The sequence below is a fragment of the Rhinopithecus roxellana genome, chromosome 17 (assembly GCF_007565055.1).
Source record: "Rhinopithecus roxellana isolate Shanxi Qingling chromosome 17, ASM756505v1, whole genome shotgun sequence".
In the NCBI taxonomy this organism is placed as follows: Eukaryota; Metazoa; Chordata; class Mammalia; order Primates; family Cercopithecidae; genus Rhinopithecus; species Rhinopithecus roxellana.
Window position 1 is genome coordinate 11025187 of NC_044565.1, and position 22847 is coordinate 11048033.

Here is a 22847-nt window from a genome sequence, read left to right on the forward strand (position 1 = left end):
TCTGTCAAAGTCAGCAACAGTAAGTGTGAAGGGGATTTTATAGTTTATCTTTAACTGTAATTAACAGTTGGATTGCTGTCATGTTGCAAAATGACAAGTGCACTTGACAGATTAGTGTCTTTTCAAAAATCAATTCTTTTTTTTTTTTTTTTTTTTTTTTTGAGACGGAGTCTCGCTCTATCGCCCAGGCTGTAGTGCAGTGGCCGGATCTCAGCTCACTGCAAGCTCCGCCTCCCGGGTTTACGCCATTCTCCTGCCTCAGCCTCCCGAGTAGCTGCGACTACAGGCGCCCGCCACCTCGCCCGGCTAGTTTTTTGTATTTTTTAGTAGAGACAGGGTTTACACGGTGTTAGTTAGGATGGTCTCAATCTCCTGACCTCGTGATCCACCCGTCTTGGCCTCCCAAAGTGCTGGTATTACAGGCTTGAGCCACCGCGCCCGGCCTCAAAAATCAATTCTTAGAAACTTCTATATCCTGAAAGTTCACAGATGCAAATGTGCCAAACCCCAAAGAAGTCTTCAAAATGTTTCTGAAAGACAAGGTCCCTGGTTAAGAGCTCAGTGGAAATCTAGCTGTCATTGTTCAGTCTTACAGCTCTTGTCTGAGTAGATTTTCTTGTCTTTGGGGAAAAGCATCATTTCCTCTGCCACTCTTGTGACAATGTCTTCATCTATAGCAGAACCACGGGTCCTCATCTCTGTCTTCATGCATATTTTCACATGTCTGTACTTCACTGGCAGAAAAAATGTAAAGTAATTGATTAAGGTTCTGTTGATCAGTCCATTGCACCACAGACCACTGTGCTTGCTATTGAAGACTATCAGACAGCACAGGTTCCAGGTCCTTCAGCTAAATGTCTTCTCTCTTTCCTATCAAAAGTCAAGAGCTCTCTCAGTTATGAGATCCCTGCCTGTGTTTCTGGGAAATATGAAGATGGCTTTTTGGTAAAAACCTTTTGGTAGTGATCTAGAAACAGACTGATTGTGTTGATAACCCTGGGGGTGGAATTTATCCATCTTGTCAAATATGAAAACAGCTGGAACATGCACTCATATTACCATGAATCCACTTCTGAAATTGGTCCTAGACCAACCATAAAAGATGAAATAGGATGGGGAGGCTCAAAGGACGCTCTGAGGGAGCAGAGACACTATGCTGCTCTTCATGCTCTAAAAGACTTAAGATCAGAGCTCCCTGGGGAAGAACTCTAGGAAACTGCACACTCACTTCCATTCAGTGGGTAACAGTTTTTTTCAAAACTTTATCTATACAAAGTTGAAATTGGCAGAGAGATAGATGCTAAAATGCAAGAAAGTTTTTTTCTAACTCAAATGACATGTTAAATGTGACTTTTTAAAGGTATAAGAGACACAAGATACATAAATATTTATCATTCACTGTTAACTAATCCATAGTGTTCATCTCACTGTGAACTGAAATCTCAAGTTAATATTACCAGACATACTGAGGAATAAGGAACTAGATTAAGACTTGCACAGTGCCCAAGACCAATGCCTTGTACTGATGGAATGAATGAAGGAGTTGACCTAGGTGACATTTCATGAAAAGCATTTGTTCTGACACATTCTTGGAACAAACAAAAAGACACCCAAGCGACAAGCTCTCAACCTCATAATGTAAAAAGGTGATCAGGAAACTCCCCCAGATACATCCTTATTTATTTTACTATATTTCTAGAGATTTATGGAAAAATGTGAAAAATAAGAAAATTATTCCTGATTTTGGCAGTCTTCTCTATCTTACAGTTTGTGTGGCAAATACTCACTTTTACTTCTTTGTTAAGTTTCTGTTTCTTATTTCAGTCCCCACCTAATAGTGGGAATATTAACCTTGATAAGGACGACATTCATTTGAATGAGAATGAACCCTCCTAGATAACGTAATATAAATTAAATGTGTAAAGAATATCTGAAAAGGAGAAACAGTGTCAATGTTCAGTTCTTTGAGGTTGTCTTTGAAGAAAGCAATGCCAAGGACTCGAAAGATGAGAGGATCAAAGAGAATAAAAGGAGTTTAGGAGAAAAAAATTCCTCTAATCTACATTGCAACATGCAGAGGCAAGGCTGAGGCTGCATCATAAGTGGAGAGCATTAAATGACTCCATGCCCAAACAACCTGCTGAAGAGTGCTCCACCTAACACCAAGTGCTCTGCTGGGAATGTTGAGTGCATTCATTCATTGCAGAATGTGACTACCATGTAAACTGGGAGTTGAGAAATTTGGGTTCAAGTGTGCCTTAACTCAATGGAGCCTGGGGCTATTGCAATGCAAAGAAAAGAGAAGCAGAGGCCAGAGTTAGTGCAGTTTGCCCAGACAAGTCCAAATGGCCTGTGAACAAGATAATACTGGGTTCTCCTGCCTGGTACAGTTTTATCTTTTGCTCATGAGGGAAGTACAGAGTTGGTACAAATAGGTGGACAGTTACTCTTCAGGCCTTTTGAGTTAAGATGTTCAGCCACAATTTGGCTGACAAAATTCTTGCTTATACCAGCTCAGCCATGTAAGGAAAGAACTAGTGGTTTCTAGGGATTTCTGTTGCTTCTGAAGCCAGTCAGTGCCTTGAGAATCACTTCCGTGGCAACATGCTGTCCAGTCAGCTTCTCCTTCAAAGTCAGCCTTGAGGGTTCTAGAAGCCAGCTCCAGAATAGAGAAACACACCCTAAAAATGCAAAAGAAAGGCCGGGCCCAGTGGCTTACGCCTGTAATCCCAGCACTTTGGGAAGCCGAGGTGGGCGGATCACGAGGTCAGCAGATCGAGACCATCCTGGCTAACATGCTGAAAACCCGTCTCTACTAAAAATGCAAAAAAAAAAAAAAAAAAAAAAATTAGCCAGGCGTAGTGGTGGGCGCCTGTAGTCCCAGCTATTCCAGAGGCTGAGGCAGGAGAACGGCGTGAACCCGGGAGGTGGAGGTTGCAGTGAGCAGAGATGGCGCCACTGCCCTCCAGTCTGGGTGACAGAGCAAGGCTCCGTCAAAAAAAAAAAAAAAAAAAAAAAGGCACCAGAAAAGCAGCACTTTCCCAGCTGGCAAAGTGAGAGGCACAGATTAACAAGTGATCCAGCAGAGCCTCTGTGCAATATGGCAGCCACTAGCCACCTGTGGGTATTATCTGAGACGTGGCTACTCCAATCGAAGGTTTGTTGTCCATGTAAAATACATACAAGGCTTTGAAGAGTAGCAAAAAATATAATATTGGCCGTGCGCAGTGGCTCATGCCTGTAATCCCAGCACTTTGGGAGGCCAAGGCGGGCGGATCATGAGGTCGGGAGATCGAGACCACAGCCTGGCTAACATGGTGAAACCCCGTCTCTACTAAAAATAACAACAACAACAATAATTAGCCAGGTATGGTGGCAGGCGCCTGTAGTCCCAGCTACTCCAGAGGCTGAAGCAGGAGAATGGTCTGAACCTGGGAGGCGGAGCTTGCAGTGAGCCGAGACCACGCCACTGCACTCCAGCCTGGGAGATAGAGCGAGACTCCGTCTCAAAAAAAAAAAAAAGAGATAATATTGGCTGGGGGTGGTGGCTCAAGCCTGTAATCCTGGCACTTTGGGAGGCAGAGGTGGGTGGATCATTTGAGGTCAGGAGTTCGAGACCAGCCTGGCCAACATGGTGAAACCCCACCTCTACTAAAAAAAAAGAAATACAAAAATTAGCCAGGTGTGGTTGTGCACACCTGTAATCCCAGGTACTCAGGAGACTGAGGCATGAGAATCACTTAGATCTGGGAGGCGGAGAATGCAGTGAGTTGAGATCATGCCACTGCACTCCAGCCTGGGCCACGGAGTGGGACTCCATCTCAAACTAATAATTAAAAAAGATAATATTAGGGGTACGCCCAACATGGCCGAATAGGAACAGCTTCAGCCTCCAGTTCCCAGCGTGAGTGACACAGAAGATGGGTGATTTCTGCATTTTCAACTGAGGTACCGGGTTCATCTCACTGGGGAGTGCCAGACAATCAGTGCTGGTCAGCTGGTGCAGCCCGACCAGCGAGAGTTGAAGCAGGGTGAGGCATCGCCTCACCTGGGAAGCGCAAGGGGGAAGGGAATCCCTTTTCCTTGCCAAGGGAAACTGAGACACACAACACCTGGAAAATTGGGTAACTCCCACCCTAATACTGCGCTTTACCAAGGGTCTTAGCAAATGGCACACCAGGAGATTATATCCCACACCTGGCCTGGAGGGTCCCACGCCCACAGAGCCTCCCTCATTGCTAGCACAGCAGTCTGAGATCTAACTGCAAGGCGGCAGCGAGGCTGGGGGAGGGGCGCCCGCCATTGCTGAGGCTTAAGTAGGTAAACAAAGCCTCTGGGAAGCTCGAACTGGGTGGAGCCCACCACAGCTCAAGAAGGCCTGCCTGCCTCTGTAGACTCCTCCTCTGGGGACAGGGCATAGCTAAACAAAAAGCAGCAGAAACCTCTGCAGAAGTAAATGCCCCTGTCTGATAGCTTTGAAGAGAGCAGTGGATCTCCCAGCACGGAGGTTGAGATCTGAGAATGGGCAGACTGCCACGGAGGTTGAGATCTGAGACCGGACAGACTGCCTGTTCAAGTGGGTCCCTGACCCCTGAGTAGCCTAACTGGGAGACATCCCCCACTAGGTGCAGACGTACACCTCACACCTCACATGGCGGGGTACATCCCTGAGATGAAGCTTCCAGAGCAAGAATCAGACAGCAACACTCACTGTTCAGCAATATTCTATCTTCTGCAGCCTCTGCTGCTGATACCCAGGCAAACAGGGTCTGGAGTAGACCTCAAGCAATCTCCAACAGACCTACAGCTAAGGGTCCTGACTGTTAGAAGGAAAACTAACAAACAGAAAGGACACCCACACCAAAACCCCATCAGTACATCACCATCATCAAAGCCCAAAGGCAGATAAAACCACAAAGATAGGGAAAAAGCAGTGCAGAAAAGCTGGAAATGCAAAAAATCAGAGCGCATCTCCCCCTCCAGAGGAACGCAGCTCATCACCAGCAAAGGAACAAAGCTGGACAGAGAATGACTTTGATGAGATGAGAGAAGAAGGCTTCAGTGGATCAAACTTCTTAGAGCTAAAGGAGGAACTACGTAACCAGCGCAAAGAAACTAAAAACCTTGAAAAAAGAATGGATGAATGGATAACTAGAATAATCAATGCAGAGAAGACCTTAAAAGAACTGATAAAGATGAAAACCATAACACGAGAACTACGTGACAAATGCACAAGCTTCAGTAACCGACTTGATCAACTGGAAGAAAGAGTATCAGCGATTGAAGATCAAATGAATGAAATGAAGCGAGAAGAGAAGCATGGAGAAAAAAGAGTAAAAAGAAATGATCAAAGCCTCCAAGAAGTATGGGATTATGCGAAAAGACCAAATCTACGTCTGATTGGTGTGCCTGAAAGTGATGGGGAAAATGGAACCAAGTTGGAAAACACTCTGCAGGATATCATCCAGGAGAACTTCCCCAACCTGGTAAGGCAGGCCAACATTCAAATTCAGGAAATACAGAGAATGCCACAATGATACTCCTCGAGAAGAGCAACTCCAAGACACATAATTGTCAGATTCACCAAAGTTGAAATGAAGGAAAAAATGTTAAGGGCAGCCAGAAAGAAAGGTCGGGTTACACACAAAGGGAAGCCCATCAGACTAACAGCAGATCTCTCAGCAGAAACTCTCCAAGCCAGAAGAGAGTGGGGGCCAATATTCAACATTTTTAAAGAAAAGAATTTTCAACCCAGAACTTCATATCCAGCCAAACTAAGTTTCACAAGTGAAGGAGAAATAAAATCCTTTACAGACAAGCAAATGCTTAGAGATTTTGTCACCACCAGGCCTGTCCTACGAGAGATCCTGAAGGAAGCACTAAACATGGAAAGGAACAACCGGTACCAGCCATTGCAAAAACATGTCAAAATGTAAAGTCCATCGATGCTAGGAAGAAACTGCATCAACTAGCGAGCAAAATAACCAGCTAATACCATAATGACAGGATCAAGTTCACACATAACAATATTAACTTTAAATGTAAATGGACTAAATGGTCCAATTAAAAGACTCAGACTGGCAAACTGGATAAAGAGTCAAGACCCATCAGTCTGCTGTATTCAGGAGACCCATCTCACATGCAGAGACACACATAGGCTCAAAATAAAAGGATGGAGGAAGATCTACCAAGCAAATGGAAAACAAAAAAAAAAGCAGGGGTTGTAATCCTAGTCTCTGATAAAACTGACTTTAAACCATCAAAGATCAAAAGAGACAAAGAAGGCCATTACATAATGGTAAAGGGATCAATTCATCAGGAAGAGCTAACTATCTTAAATATATATGCACCCAATACAGGAGCACCCAGATTCATACAGCAAGTCCTTAGAGACTTACAAAGAGACTTAGATGCCCATACAATAATAATGGGAGACTTTAACACCCCACTGTCAACATTAGACACATCAATGCGACAGAAAGTTAACAAGGATATCCAGGAATTGAACTCAACTCTGCACCAAGCGGACTTAATAGACATCTACAGAACTCTCCACCCAAAATCAACAGAATATACATTTTTCTCAGCACCACATCACACTTATTCCAAAATTGACCACATAGTTGGAAGTAAAGCACTCCTCAGCAAATGTACGAGAACAGAAATTATAACAAACTGTCTCTCAGACCACAGTGCAATCAAACTAGAACTCAGGAATAAGAAACTCAATCAAAACCACTCAACTACATGGAAACTGAACAACCTGCTCCTGAATGACTACTGGGTACATAATGAAATGAAGGCAGAAATAAAGATGTTCTTTGAAACCAATAAGAACAAAGATACAACATACCAGAATCTCTGGGACACATTTAAAGCAGTGTGTAGAGGGAAATTTGTAGCACTAAATGCCAAAAGAGAAAGCAGGAAAGATCTAAAATTGACACCCTAACATCACAATTAAAAGAACTAGAGAAGCAAGAGTAAACACATTCAAAAGCTAGCAGAAGGCAAGAAATAACTAAGATCAGAGCAGAACTGAAGGAGATAGAGACACAAAAAAACCCTTCAAAAAAATCAATGAATCCAGGAGCTGGTTTTTTGGAAAGATCAACAAAATTGATAGACTGATAGCAAGACAAAGAAGAAAAGAGAGAAGAATCAAATAGGCGCAATAAAAAATGATAAAGGGGATATCACCACCGACCCCACAGAAATACAAACTACCATCAGAGAATACTATAAACACCCCTATGCAAATAAACTAGAAAACCTAGAAGAAATGGATAATTTCCTGGACACTTACACTCTCCCAAGACTAAACCAAAAAGAAGTTGAATCCCTGAATAGACCAATAGCAGGCTCCAAAATTGAGGCAATAATTAATAGCCTACCAACCAAAAAAAGTCCAGGACCAGATGAATTCACAGCTGAATTCTACCAGAGGTACAAGGAGGAGCTGGTACCATTCCTTCTGAAACTATTCCAATCAACAGAAAAAGAGGGAATCCTCCCTAACTCATTTTACAAGGCCAACATCATCCTGATACCAAAGCCTGACAGAGATATAACAAAAAAGAGAATTTTAGACCAATATCCTTGATGAACATCGATGTAAAAATCCTCAATAAAATACTGGCAAACCGAATCCAGCAGCACATCAAAAAGCTTATCCACCAGGATCAAGTGGGCTTCATCCCTGGGATGCAAGGCTGGTTCAACATACGCAAATCAATAAACGTAATCCAGCATATAAACAGAACCAAAGACAAAAACCACATGATTATCTCAATAGATGCAGAAAAGGCCTTTGACAAAATTCAACAGCCCTTCATGCTAAAAACTCTCAATAAATTTGGTATTGATGGAACATATCTCAAAATAATAAGAGCTATTGATGACAAACCCACAGCCAATATCATACTGAATGGGCAAAAACTGGAAGCATTCCCTTTGAAAACTGGCACAAGACAGGGATGCCCTCTCTCACCACTCCTATTCAACATAGTGTTGGAAGTTCTGGCTAGGGCAATCAGGGAAGAGAAAGAAATAAAGGGTTCAGTTAGGAAAAGAAGAAGTCAAATTGTCCCTGTTTGCAGAGGACATGATTGTATATTTAGAAAACCCTACTGTCTCAGCCCAAAATCTCCTTAAGCTGATAAGCAACTTCAGCAAAGTCTTAGGATACAAAATCAGTGTGCAAAAATCACAAGCATTCTTATGCACCAATAACAGACAAACAGAGAGCCAAATCATGAATGAATTCCCATTCACAATTACTACAAAGAGAATAAAATAACTAGGAATCCAACTTACAAGGGATGTGAAGGACCTCTTCAAGGAGAACTACAAACCACTCCTCAATGAAATAAAAGAGGACACAAACAAATGGAAGAACATTCCATGTTCGTGGATAGGAAGAATCAATATCTTGAAAATGGCCATACTGCCCAAGGTAATTTATAGATTCAATGCCATCCCCATTAAGCTGCCAATGACTTTCATCACAGAATTGGAAAAAACTGCTTTAAAGTTCATAGGGAACCAAAAAAGAGCCCTCATTGCCAAGACAATCCTAAGCCAAAAGAACAAAGCTGGAGGCATCACGCTACCTGACTTCAAACTATACTACAAGGCTACAGTAACCAAAACAGCATGGTACTGGTACCAAAACAAAGATATAGACCAATGGAACAGAACAGAGCCCTCAGAAATAATACCACACATCTACAGCCATCTGATCTTTGACAAAACTGACAAAAACAAGAAATGGGGAAAGGATTCCCTATTTAATAAATGGTGCTGGGGAAATTGGCTAGCCATAAGTAGAAAGCTGAAACTGGATCCTTTCCTTACTCCTTATATGAGAATTAATTCAAGATGGATTAGAGACTTAAATGTTAGACCTAAAACCATAAAAACCCTAGAAGAAAACCTAGGTAATACCATTCAGGACATAGGCATGGGCAACGACTTCATGTCTAAAACAACAAAAGTAATGGCAACAAAAGCCAAAATTGACAAATGGGATCTAATTAAACTAAAGAGTTTCTGCACAGCAAAAGAAACTACCATCAGAGTGAACAGGCAACCTACAGAATGGGAGAAAATTTTTGCAATCTACTCATCTGACAAAGGGCTAATATCCAGAACCTATAAATAACTCAAACAAATTTACAAGAAAAAAAAAACCATCAAAAAGTGGGCAAAGGATATGAACAGACACTTCTCAAAAGAAGACATTCATACAGCCAACAGACACATGAAAAAATGCTCATCATCACTCGCCATCAGAGAAATGCAAATCAAAACCACAATGAGATACCATTTCACACCAGTTAGAATGGCAATCATTAAAAAATCAGGAAACAACAGTTGTTGGAGAGGATGTGGAGAAATAGGAACACTTTTACACTGTTAGTGGGACTATACACTAGCTCAGCCATCGTGGAAAACAGTGTGGGGATTCCTCAAGGATCTAGAACTAGAAACACCATTCGATCCAGCCATCCCATTACTGGGGATATACCCAAAGGATTATAAGTCATGTTGCTATAAAGACACATGCACATGTATGTTTACTGTGGCACTATTCACAATAGCAAAGACTTGGAATCAACCCAAATGTCCATCTGTGACAGACTGGATTAAGAAAATGTGGCACATACACACCATGGAATACTATGCAGCCATAAAAAAGGATGAGTTCGTGTCCTTTGTAGGGACATGGATGCAGCTGGAAACCATCATTCTCAGCAAACTATCGCAAGAACAGAAAACCAAATACCTCATGTTCTCACTCATAGGTGGGAATTGAACAATGATTCACTGCAGCCTCAAACTCCCAGGCTCAAGCAATTCTCCTTTCTCAGCCTCTGGAGTAGCTGGGACTACAGGCATGAACCACCACACCTGGCTAATTTTTAAAGTTTTAGTAGAGACAAGGTCTTGCTATGTTGCCTAGGCTGGTCTCGAACTCATGGGCTCAATTGAACCTCCCACCTTGCCTCCCGAAGTGTTGGGATTATAGGCGTGAGCCACCACACCTGGCCTATAATTTAAAAAATTAGATAATGGAATCAGCAGGCATAGTATTATCTCATTTATTTAAAATTTAAGTCTTTTCTCTGTCTATCATCTATCTATAGGGTTGTCTTGAAATAGGTTGACACTCATATCATTGTTGGAGGGATTGGTCACAAAGGCATAGGCTGATGCTAGATCAGCATAAGTCAGTATTAAAGTAAAGGTGAAGAGGATTTCAGAGGCTGTAAAGCTGTGGCACATTCTAGTTGGTTATCAGAAAGTCAAGTTAGAGAAATAAGGGATAAAAAATTGATAATATTGGGTAAACTCCAGGAATCAGTAGACATATATTATTGACCTAGAGCACTTGAGTATGGCTAATACTTGTTGAACATCATGTAAATGCCTTGGCTTGACAAAATCTTCAAGAATTCTATTTCTGGGCTTTCATATGTGAACTTTTTTGGGTTATCCTATAGATAATATGGCCCTAGGCAGTTAGGATAACTTAGATTGATGTTTCATTGGAGGTCAGGTCAAGAAACCAGAATGCAGTTTAGGGAGGGGATTAAAAATATTTAAAAAGAAAATCAGAATTCCCTTTATAAAAAATAAAATCTTACAAAGACTCCTTATATAAAAATTGGCATTTTATCAGCATAAATGTATTAATATTTATTTATGTATTTTGAATACATACATTCGTAGGATTTGAAATTCAAAAGGATATGTAATTTTATCATTTTTCTTCCCTAAATAGAATTGACGGCAATACTTTTCTGTATCTTGCTTTTGTTGATTATTGTATTTGAGCAATCATTTCACATCATTATAGAGTATTCCATTAATGGATGAACCATGATTTTATGTAACCAATCCCCTATTAACAGACATTCAGTTTGTTTCCAATCTTTTGTTACAGCAAACAGTGCTGAAATAAATAATCTTGTACTTATTTTGCACATGTGCAAATACATATGTAGGATAAGGTCCTGGAAGTGAATTTGCTACGTTAAAAGATATGTAAATTGTGATACTATCACCAAATTGCCCCCTATAGAAATTATGTCAATTTATACACTGACAAATGGTATATAAGCATGCTTATTTCTTCAAATTCTCGTGACAATGTGTCATAGAAAATTTTTGCCAATCATATAGGTGAAAAGTGACATCTCTGCATATTTGAATTTCCTCTTACTATGAATGAGGTTGATGTATTTTCATGTCTCAATGTCATTTACATTTTCTTTTCTGAAAACTGACTGTGTATATCCATCCTCATTTTCTTTTTCTTTTCTTTTTTTTTTTTTTGAGACGGAGTCTCGCTCTGCCGCCCCGGTTGGAGGTGCAGTGGTGTGATCTCGGCTCACTGAAAGCTCCACTTCCTGGGTTCATGCCATTCTCCTGCCTCAGCCTCCCGAGTAGCTGGGACTACAGGCGCCCGCCACCACGCCTGGCTAATTTTTTGTATTTTTTTAGTAGAGATGGGGTTTCACCTTGTTAGCCAGGATGGTCTCGATCTCCTGACCTCGTGATCTGCCCGCCTTGGCCTCCCAAAGTGCTAGGATTACAGGCGTGAGCCACCGTGCCTGGCCCATCCATCCTCATTTTCTATTGAGTTACTGAATGTTTTTTTCTTACTGAGTTGTAGTTTTCTATGTATGTAGAAAATTAACCCTATGTGATATGAGAAGCAAATATTTTTCCTCATATTGTTATTTATCTTTAGAATTTGCATGTGTATTCTTTGCCAAGCATACATTCTGTTTTTATATATTATTAATCTTTTATTTTTAGATTTTTTTGGTTTTATATTATGCTTAGAAAAGCCATTCCTATTCTTTTTTTTTTGAGACAGAGTCTCGCTCTGTCGCCCAGGCTGGAGTGCGGTGGCCGGATCTCAGCTCACTGCAAGCTCCGCCTCCCAGGTTTACGCCATTCTCCTGCCTCAGCCTCCCGAGTCGCTGGGACTACAGGTGTCCGCCACCTCGCCCGGCTAGTTTTTTGTATTTTTTAGTAGAGACGGGGTTTCACCATGTTAGCCAGGATGGTCTCGATCTCCTGACCTCATGATCCACCCGTTTCGGCCTCCCAAAGTGCTGGGATTACAGGCTTGAGCCACCGCGCCCGGCTCATTCCTATTCTTATATTATTTTCTCCCCATGGTCTGTTTATTAATTATTAATTTACTGCTTCTCAACTCCAAATTCATCCTTCAATACATGCTCTGTGATAAATTCCTTTAAGCATTTCTGTTTTACAGTGAGCACAATGTTAAGTTTTCTTAGTAAAGGGCACTGGAGGCACATGAAGCGGCTCTTCTGTTGTTACATGCAGCACACTGTGGGTCAGCTGTGGGGTGTAGGGATATCTAATGGTCACCCATCCATGCATTCAGAATTCATAGTCTTTCAGTGATTTCATAGCCCTGCCTGGCCTAGTAATCACCTTTCTGCAGCCCTTTCAACATGGACACCATATGATTCAGGCCTCTTGCCTGTACTAATGCCTAATTCCCTTTGCTCACTTGTCCCTCCCCGTGAGAAGTTTGTCTGCTGTGGCCATCTCAATGCTACTGCTCTTCCAACATGGAGAATACACATTCTGGGCATCCTGCCTGCATTCTCTCTGCATGACTGTACACCCAGCCATCACTGTAGCTCACTTATCACTGGAGAGTAGCTTCCTGCTTTCCCAGTAACTGTAGACCAACTTTAGCCTTGACAAACCAGTGAACTTCTCTGCCATCCAGTGGGTTACAAATACACATTCTGCAATTTGGTGTGAACCCCAGCCTCGGGAAGGGACTCCTCTTTTCAAGTTTGACTTTCCTTAGGATCTCTCCCTTAGCCCTAGGGTACCATATAAATTCCCTTATATCTAATAGGTAATCTATTATCATAGTTTAATATGTTAAGCTATATTTCAGTTTTTTTTTTTTTTTTTTTTTTTTTTTTTTTTTTTTTTTTGAGATAGGATCTTGCTCTGTCACCCAGGCTAGAATGCAGTAGTGAGGAAATCATAGCTCATGACACTGGGCTCAAGGGATCCCCTCGCCTCAGCCACCTGAGTAGCTAGGATTACAGCTGCAGGCCACCATGTCTGGCTAATCTTTTATTTTTAAATATTTTGTAGAGATGAGGTCTCACTATGTTGCTCAGGCTAGTTGTGAACACCTGGCCTCAAGCAATCCTCCCACCTTGGCCTCCCAAAGTGCTAGGATTACATGCATGAACCAACATGCCCAGCCTGTATTCAAGCTTTTTACACAAACTTTCCTTGTTTAAATCACTGTGGTTTGTTTCCTGATTATACTCAGACTAATACAATCTGTTCTAGTACTTGTATAGTTTATTTTTATACTTTGTTCCATCAGGAATCTATGCTGGTATATGCTGTGAGTATGGATCTAGCTTTATTTTTCCCATATGGCTATCCAGTTGATCCAAACATTTATTAATAGTCTTTTTCCCAACTCATTTTAAATGCTATCTTTATATATTATATATATATATAAAGATATATATTATATATATATATAATATCTATATATTAAGTTCCTACATGTATTTTTTTAAATGAACTTTAAATTGTATTCCATTACAATCTGTCTTTTCAATCTCCAGTATCACATTGTGTTTAATATCTGATAGGAATAGTCCCTGGATAGTCTTTCTTTTAAAATTTGAACTTTAGCAGCAGAATGTCTAGTTCTCCTGTTGGAAATTTTATAATTTTTGGGAATTGCATTACATTTGTACATTAGGGATAATTGACATCTGAGTCTTCCCAAGAACTAATAATTTTTTATTTGTTCAAGTCTTTTTTTGTGTGTGTTTCTCAATAGTATTAAACAATTTTTTAATTGGCAAAAGGAAAACTATATACATTTATGATGTATAACATTATTTTTAATGTAAATATAACAATAGTATTTTAAGTCATACAAATCTTGCATATTTATTGTTAATTTCTTCATAAGTATTTGATCATTTTGGTTATTGTGATGAAAAATTTTCTTCCATTATAACTTTTAACTTGTTGCTCTTAGACATATAAAGAGTACAAATATCTGCTGATTTTGTTGTGGATTATTTTATCATTTCAAATAATTTCCTAGTTGATTCTCTTGGGTTTTCTGGATACATAATCAAATAATCTGCAAATAACAATTTAATCTCATCTTTTCTCATTTCATACCCTAATTTCTTTTTCTTGTATCATTACATCAATGAAAATCTCTAGAATACTTCTATTTTTATTTTTATTGTTTTAGTGGTAAAAGATAGATTTTATTAGCTCAAGGTCCACTGAAGAGCTTTCAGGAAGTTCTAAAGAAAAATCTGGCCATCTTTTCTGTAAAATAAATAGAATAGCAGGAATCTCTGGGTATCCCTTAAACATAAACTATGATGATTCCATTCATATTACCTGGGCTGTAAGTAAATGAATTCTTAACAAATAAAAATAACATTTTAGAAACTAGTTAATACCACTAGCCCTAATTTGGTTTTCACTTGCTTGTATTTGTCTAAGAAATTTCTCCATGAAGTACATATTAAAATCTAACAATTATTTCTCATTTACACTTAAGTCAAAGTACTCACTCTTACCCTGGAAGCAAAACTTACTTCTGAAAATAATCTACAGAAATAATATGTAAACACATAGAGCTTTGAGATAGACTAAGAACAACCTCCTATGTTCTATGGATCAAAATGCAAAGGTCTCCATTATATATGTAAATAAACTCTTTCATTAATTTGGGATATATTGATATTACATGACCACGTGCATACCTATGACACATACATACACTACAGAACAAATCTTGACAATGTTTCTACTGCCAATATACTTTCCAATCCCAACTGCTGGAAAGGAAATAAAAACAAAACAAAAACTACTTTTCCTTTCTATAAATAGTTTTTAAGTGGAAAAACAAAGCCAACCATCCTCATCGAGATATGGACTAAGCTCCAAAAAGTTCAGAGTCAAGAATCTGTTCAGTTGTTCCCCAATGTAACAAAGCACATAAGCTTTCTCTATTCATGAAGCTTCTCTGATCATCTCCAGTGTTTTGTCTTAAAAACTGCTTTACAAGATACGAGGTAGCCATGTTGGTTAAATTATTTCTGCTGCCCACCTTACACCTGATGTAACCATATAGGTTGGCATCTGGTAGCACTATACCCATAATAACCACTGCTAACCAGTTTACCCTGAAGGAGAACAGGGCACTAAAGGCAAATATCACCCAAAGCACTGCACAGGCTATAAGTCCCAATCAAAAGATTCTTGATTCAGCTTTTGACACAGTTTTATTCTCTTGAGAGGATGCCTTTCTAGATTCAAACACCCAATGGCTCTTTCCATCTTCATCTATGTGACTCCACCAACATGGACCAACCATTAGTCTACCTGTGACATTCTTTGCTGTCCAAAAGTCACATGACAACAAGATAACTGTCATCATACAGGCAATAAAGCTGCTGCTGAGTAACTCACAGAGAAGACAGATGATGAATGTAGACTGACTTGAAAGAATAAGTGGAAAAATGATACCACTGAATATCTGATTTTTGGATTTTTTTGGTTGTCTCAGTTGTCTCCTCTTCTGTATCAAATAGTGAAACATCTGCAGTGTCATCGTTACTATCCTACTGCTTCAAGGCCCAGAATACTTCTAAATAATGGTGATGATACTGAACTTCCTTATCTTGCATGGGAATGTCTTTAGTGTTTTTCCATTAAGAACAATACTAACTCTTGAATTGAAAAAGTATTATGCTACAGAATAGCTATCTGTTTCTGTTTTATTAGAGTTTTTACAAAACAAAATTGGATGTTGAAGTTTATCAAATGCTTTTTCAGAAGTTACAGGGATGAACATGATCATGTTTCTTCTCCTTAGATATGTTAACATAGTAAATTATATTAATAGATTTCCTAATATGAAATCATATTTGAATTTTTGGTATATAATTCTTTTAATGTGGCACTGGATTATATTGCCAATACAGGTTGAACATCCCTAATCTAAAATTCTGAATTTGAAATGTTCCAAAATCCAAAACTTTTTGAGGGCCAACATGAGGCCATAAGTGGAAAATTCTACATCTGACCTCATGTGATGGGTTACAGTCAAAACTCTGTTTCGTGCACAAAATTATTTTTAAAATATTGTATAGGCTGGGAATGGTGCTCACGCCTGTAATCCCGCCTCCATGAGGCAGGTGGATCATGAGGTCAGGAGTTTGAGATCAGCCTGACCAAGATGGTGAAACCCTGTCTCTACTAGAAAATACAAAAATTAGCTGGGTGTGGTGGCGGGCACCTGTAATCCCAGCAACTTGGGAGACTGAGGCAGGAGAATCGCTTGAAACTAGGAGGCGGAGGTTGCAGTGAGCCGAGAACGCGCCACTGCATTCTAGCCTGGGCGACAGAGCAAGACTCTGTCTCAAAAAAGAACAACAAAAAAATGTATAAAACTACTTTCAGATGGTGTATATAAGGTATACATGAAACCAATGAATTTCATGTTTGGACTTGGGTCCCATCCCTAAGTCATTGTGTACATGCAAATATTCCAAAATTCAAAAAAATCCAAAGTCTGAAACACTTCTGGTCTCAAGTATTTTGGATAAGAGATTCACAAACTTTTTTTTTTTTTTTTTTTTTTTTTTTAAGACAAGTCCTCGCTCTGTTGCCTAGGCTAGAGTGCAGTGGCACAATCATGACTTACTGCAACTTCAACCTCTGGGGCTCAGGTTATCCTCCTGCCTTATACTCCTGAGTAACTGAGACTACAAGTATGCACCACCACGTCTTTTAAAAAACTTTTTCGTAGAGATGAGGTCTCACTATGTCGCCCAGGCTTGTCTTGAACTCCTGGGCTTATGTGATCCTCCTTCCTTGGTCTCCCAAAGTGCTGGAATTATAGGCATGAGCCACCTCACCAGGCTAGTATATAGGTATTCAAAACTGATATATTTTTAATAGCCTCCCCTTCCAACAAGCCTTCTATGCTAAATATCTTCAATACACCTTTAAAAAATTGTATTTTATTTTAGGTTCTGGGATACATGTGCAAAATGTGCAGGTTTGTTACATAGGTAAATGTGTGCCATGGTGGTTTGCTGTACTTATCAACCTATCACCTAGGTATTAAGTCCCACATGCATTAGCTATTAGTCCTGATGTTCTCCCTCCTCCTGCCCCCCCAACAGGCCCCAGTGTGTGTTGTTCCCCTCCCTGTGTCCATGTGTTCCCATTGTTCAGCTCCCACTTATGAGTGAGAACATGCGGTCTTTGGTTTTCTATTCCCGTGTTAGTCTGCTGTGCCTGACGGCTTCCAGCTTCCTCCATGTCCCGGCAAATGACATGATCTCATTCCTTTTTATGGCTGCATAGTATTCCATGGTGTGTATGTACCACATTTTTAAAAATCCAGTCTATCACTGATGGGCACTTGGGTTGGTTCCAAGTTTTTGCTATCATGAACAGTGCTGCCATAAACACATGAATGAATGTATCTTTATAATGGAATGATTTATATTCCTTTTGGTATATACCTAGTAATGGGATTGCTGGATCAAATGGTATTTCTCAGTGTGCCTTCTTGATCACTCTGTACTCTATTCTTTTTTGCCCTAGCATTAAAGTGCCATTCTTAGTTTCATTTAATGCATTTTGCTTCAAATTCAACCTTGTCTACAATTGATCATAATTCTCTTTGTTTAGTTCACCTTTGCCTAGTATACGTTTGCCCACCCTTTTATTTTCAACCTTTCTGAATCACTTTGTTGTAGCTGTGCCTCTTGAAAACGACAGATTTGCTTTGTGATCAAGTCTGTCTGTAAGTTCTAAAAAGCATCTGATATGACAGATATGTTTGTTTTTAGTTATATTATTTTATGGTATACTCTTTATTTTTATAGCTTTTAGAAAATCACTTTACCGTATATTTTATTTTCATTTTTTCTGTATGTTTGTCTTGTCATGATTAGGAAGGCCTGTATTTCTGCTTTAGTGACTATCTTTATAACTCTGTGTAATTCCCTTAAGTTAATCTTTAGCAGTATCTATTAATTCACCACTAAGGAAACAACAAAATTAGTGTATTTCCTTTTATTACTCTTACTCTCCCTTTACTGCAGCACTAAATTATAGTTTATTATATTATCTTTCTTGGGGTTTACCTTTATGCTGTTTAATATATTATATCTCTATTATTTGTCACCTTGAAGTGATTCCATTTGAATGCCAGCTATTAAGAATGAGAAAATAAGTATTATAGCTAAATTAGAATACTCTGAGTCCTAATATCTCATTGTAGATAACATATGATTTAAATAAGTTTTTTATTATGAAAAAGTAAAAGAATTGGGAAGATCTTCACAATAAGGGCATTCTTCTGAAACCCTGTTTTGAGGGGAAATGAATCATTCTGGTTGGAATTATTTATATTAAGGGTGCAATGGATATAAAAGGAATTTTAATATTAATTATGAATCTCCTGTCATGACTCCTTATAAAACATTCAGAATTATTTGATTATACTCAAAAATTAAATATGAGGATATATTGAGGTATTCATTCTGAGTAAGATTTCCCACATGCTATCTTTCTCCATTTATATTTTAAGCTGCTTCTGCAGATAGAAAATGTCAGATATTTATACAGGTCAGTGACAATGGATTTAAGGTCATGTTTTTCTGTAAGTAAAGATTGGATTGTTCTACACATAAGGTAATAGCACTGTTTCAGCAATTTTCTTGAGCTTTTAACTAGGGTTGAACTTACTGTTCAGTTGGAAAGAAATTTTGGCTTTCAATTTTTCCTGAGAAACCAGTGAGGAGTCTGATCCTGGTTAAAAATCTATGTGTGATTTTTTTCAAGCCTGACCATAGGCAATTACAAATAATTTACTTGGCAGGCCTCATGGGGGAAAAGCTGCCTTTGCCACACCAGACTTGGTACACAGCCAATCCACTGCATTCTCTGAAGGGAGTTGCAGTCAAGGATTCAGAACCCCTGGCTGGTCATGTTCTTGGAATATTTGTATTCCTAGCTCTGGTACTTTCATTTCTAGCTCTCTTCATCTGAGGCCTTGGGCCAAGTCTTCCTTAGGCCCTCTGTCAAGACCTCCTTGTGGGGGAAGGGAGAAGGAAGCCTTAAGGACACTTTTCCCTACTCTGAGTCAGTACTCTGTACTTTTCCACGCCTAGCCTTCCCTCCTTTCCCTCCCATCAACCCCACGGTGCATAAAATTGCCAGAGCCTTTTGTTTGGGACTCCTTCAACAGTGAAACTATCCCCATGTCTGCACTTATCCTCAACCAGAGCACAGTTTCATGGAGGAAATGGAAAAGGGGGAGTGGGCACTTTCTCCAGTTTAGATTCTTGCTTATACTATTACTGGAAATAAAGGCTTACCCTTTCATTTGTGTCTTGATGTCGTTAATCAGCTACTATGACAGCTCAGCTCTTTCCCAGCTTAGTTGAGCTTCTGACAAGTCAATGGTTTCTAGTGTAAAGCTATCTGCCTTTTCTAGTGATGTGATTAAAAGATGAAGGGATTCAACTAGGTCCAAATGTACCGAGGAGTGCCAGAGGGATATAACATAGCCACCTGGGGAGTAAAAAAAATCATTTTACCCTTGTTTGGGACATGGGCTCATTTCCTAAGAAATCTTTTATACTGGTTATCTTCCATTTGCCCTTCCAGATCATTCTCTACTTTTCTCTACCCTATTTTGTGCCCTAGGAAGGTGATCCATAGGGACTGATTCAATGAGGTCATTCACACTCTTGCTTCCAGCTGGCTTTGGCCAATGGCAGGCACCAGCAGGAGATCTGCATGTGGGAGGAAAGTGAGGTCAGGGTATTTCATCTCCTGGCTTCCTCCTCACGAGATTGCCACAGGATGGCTGCGTCCTTCTTCTGAAGGCAACATGATTCTTTGCTTGACCAAACTTTAGTCAGGCTTCTAAACCTTTTCTTAGGCCCATCTGTGCACTTCCTTATAAAATTTAGTTTTAGCAAAGAACCCTGCTAAGTCAGTTTGGCGAGAATCCCCTACTCGTAATGTCTGATCATTCTCAGTATCTGGCTGGGTTCCTCATCCTGCACTATCCCCCAGGTGATGTCTGATCACCCTGGCCTGTTTTCAGCAAGAATCCTGTAAGTCAGTTTAGCCAGAATTCCCATTACCCCTGATGTTTCCTCTTAGTAATTATCTATCCACTGATCCCCATACGCTCCTTGGCTATATATTCCCACTTGCTTGTACCATATTCAGAATTGAGCCCAATCTCTCTTTCCCATTGCAACATTCCATTGTCATGGTCCTTATACTCATCAATGGATTTCCAAGGGATCAATGCTATGGTCCCTTTATTTAGGATCATAACAACATACCTATCGTGTTCGTCCTCAATAAGGTATTTCTTACCATAATTTAACAAGTGTCGTGAATAACTTTTTCTTTAATAAAGGCCAAAGATCCTGTCAGGCAGCCCTCTTCAGACAGTTCGCTCCTCTTCAGTCCTAGAGGTGGTATGCCTATTGCACAATCTAAACTCTCCCCACACCTATGTAAATATTCCCTTCTATATTTCTTTGAAAATTATTTGGTTTGAATGTGCCATCTATCTGTTTCTTCCTAGCAATTTGACTGACTTAACAGCTCCTTATATAAATACTCAACTACAAAGGAAAATAAAATCCAAAATACTTTTTAAAGTTATAAGCTAAAAGATAACAATAGATTTTAAAAACCACATCAAATACATACATCAATAAGCAAACATATATTAGGATAAAAGTGAAAGTCATGGAAAAAACATTTAGCATGATGCCATGTATGCAGTAAGCATTCCATAATATCTGCTTAATGTTATTAACATATTAGCAAATAGAGCGATTTCTCTGAATTGAGTGTCTGAAAATGACCAACAAATGTCTTGTATATTTGTAATAAGAGGGTTGGTGGTTACTATCGAGGCAATTTCGTAAGGGCAAAACTACCAATGGGAATTACCTGAGGATTGAGCTCCCTCTCAGAAATCCAGGCTCTTACCACGTGACTTAAGGTGTTGGTATATCACCAGAAGGGAACCATGGTGGTTTTAAATATGTTTACAAATTCTTTGACATACTTCTCCTCAAAGGGTAGTACAAAATTCTTTGGATTTTCTAAATAGACCTTCACATCATCTACAAATAGGGACAATTTTATTTCTTCCTGTCCAAGCTGCATGCCTTTGATTCCCTTTTCTTACCTCATTGTGCTGCCTAGGACTTCTAGTACTATGCTGAGGAGTACTAAGAGCAGACATCTTTGCCTTGTCTCAATCTTAGCAGGTAAGCATTCAGTCTTTCACTATTAAATATGGCATTAGCTGTAGGTTTTATCATGAGTGGATATTGAACTTTGTCAAATGCTTATTCTACTTCAATTGATATAATCACATGGTTTTCTTCTTTAGCTTTTTAATATGGTGTACTACTTTGGTTGATTTTCAAATATTGAATCAATTTTGCATCCCTGAAATAAGTTCTACTCGGTTATGGTGTATAATTCTTTTTAATTGCTGAATTCTATTTTTTAATATTTTGTTAAGTTTTATGTGATCTATGTTCATGAGGGATATTGGTCTTCAGTTTTCTTTTTTTGTACTGTCTTAGTCTATTTTTGGGATAAAAAATAGCCTCATAAAATGAGTTGGGAAGTATTTCCTTCTTTTATATTTTCTGGAAGAGATTATGTAGAATTGATGTTATTTTTCTTTAAATGTTTAGTAGAATTCTTCAATAAAACCATCTGGGTCTGAAGATTTCTTTTTCAGAAATTTAAAAATCATGAATTCAATTTCTTTAATGGTTATAGGGCCATTCAAGCTATCTGTTTCATATTGGGCAATTGTGATAGTTTGTGCTTTTCAAGGAACTGGTCCATTTCATCTAAGTTGTTAGATTTATGTATGTAAAGGTATTTGTAGTATTCTCTTATTATCCTTTGGAATAACAAGGGCCTATAATGACACTCCCCTGTTTCATTCCTGATATTGGTAATTTATATTTTCTTTTTCTATTTTCCTTGTCATTCTTGCCAGAGGTTTGTTAATTTTATTGATCTTTTCAAAGAATCAACTACTTTTCATTAATTTTCTCTATTTTATGTTTTCAATTTCACTTATTTTTGCTCTTCACTATTTCCTTCTTTTTGCTTGTTTTGAGTTCATTTTGCTTCTCCTTTTCTAGTTTCTTGAGGTGGGAGTTTATATTACTGATTTGACTTTTTTCTTTTCTAATGTAAGCATTTTAGTGCCATAAATGTCCTTCTCAGCACTGCTTTAGCTGCATCCCACAAATTTTAATATTTGTATTGTCATTTACCTTTAGTTCAATGTTGTTGTCTTTTAAAATTTCCCTTGACATATTGCTTTTTGACCAATGGATTATTTAGAAGTGTGTTGTTTAGTTTCCAAGTGTTTGGGGGAATTTTTCTGTTATGTTTCTGTTATAGATTTTTATCTTGATTCATTGTGTCAGAGAATATACTATGTATGATTTCAATTTTTAAAATTTAAGTTTCTTTCCTTCATGGCCCATGGTATGGTCTAGTTTGGCAAATGTTCCATAGGTGCTTGAAAAGAATGTGCATTCTGCTTGTTGTTGGGTGGAGTATTATATAAATGTCAATTAGATCCTGTTGGCTGATGTTTTTCTGTATCCTTATCGATGTTCTACAATTGTTGAAAGAGGGACACTGAATCTAACTATAATTGTGGATTTACCTATTTCTTCTTTTAG

The 22847-nt window shown here is 39.0% G+C and overlaps 1 protein-coding gene and 2 pseudogenes across 1 annotated transcript in view; all 3 read right to left on the reverse strand.

The window, feature by feature from the left end:
• The window catches only part of M1AP (meiosis 1 associated protein), a 99934-nt gene that overhangs the window by 66344 nt on the left and 10743 nt on the right, over positions 1 to 22847 (reverse strand). The gene's annotated exons all lie outside the window — the stretch shown is intronic.
• On the reverse strand, positions 559 to 12594 carry LOC115894288 (annotated as a pseudogene).
• Positions 15002 to 19703, reverse strand: LOC104674837 (annotated as a pseudogene).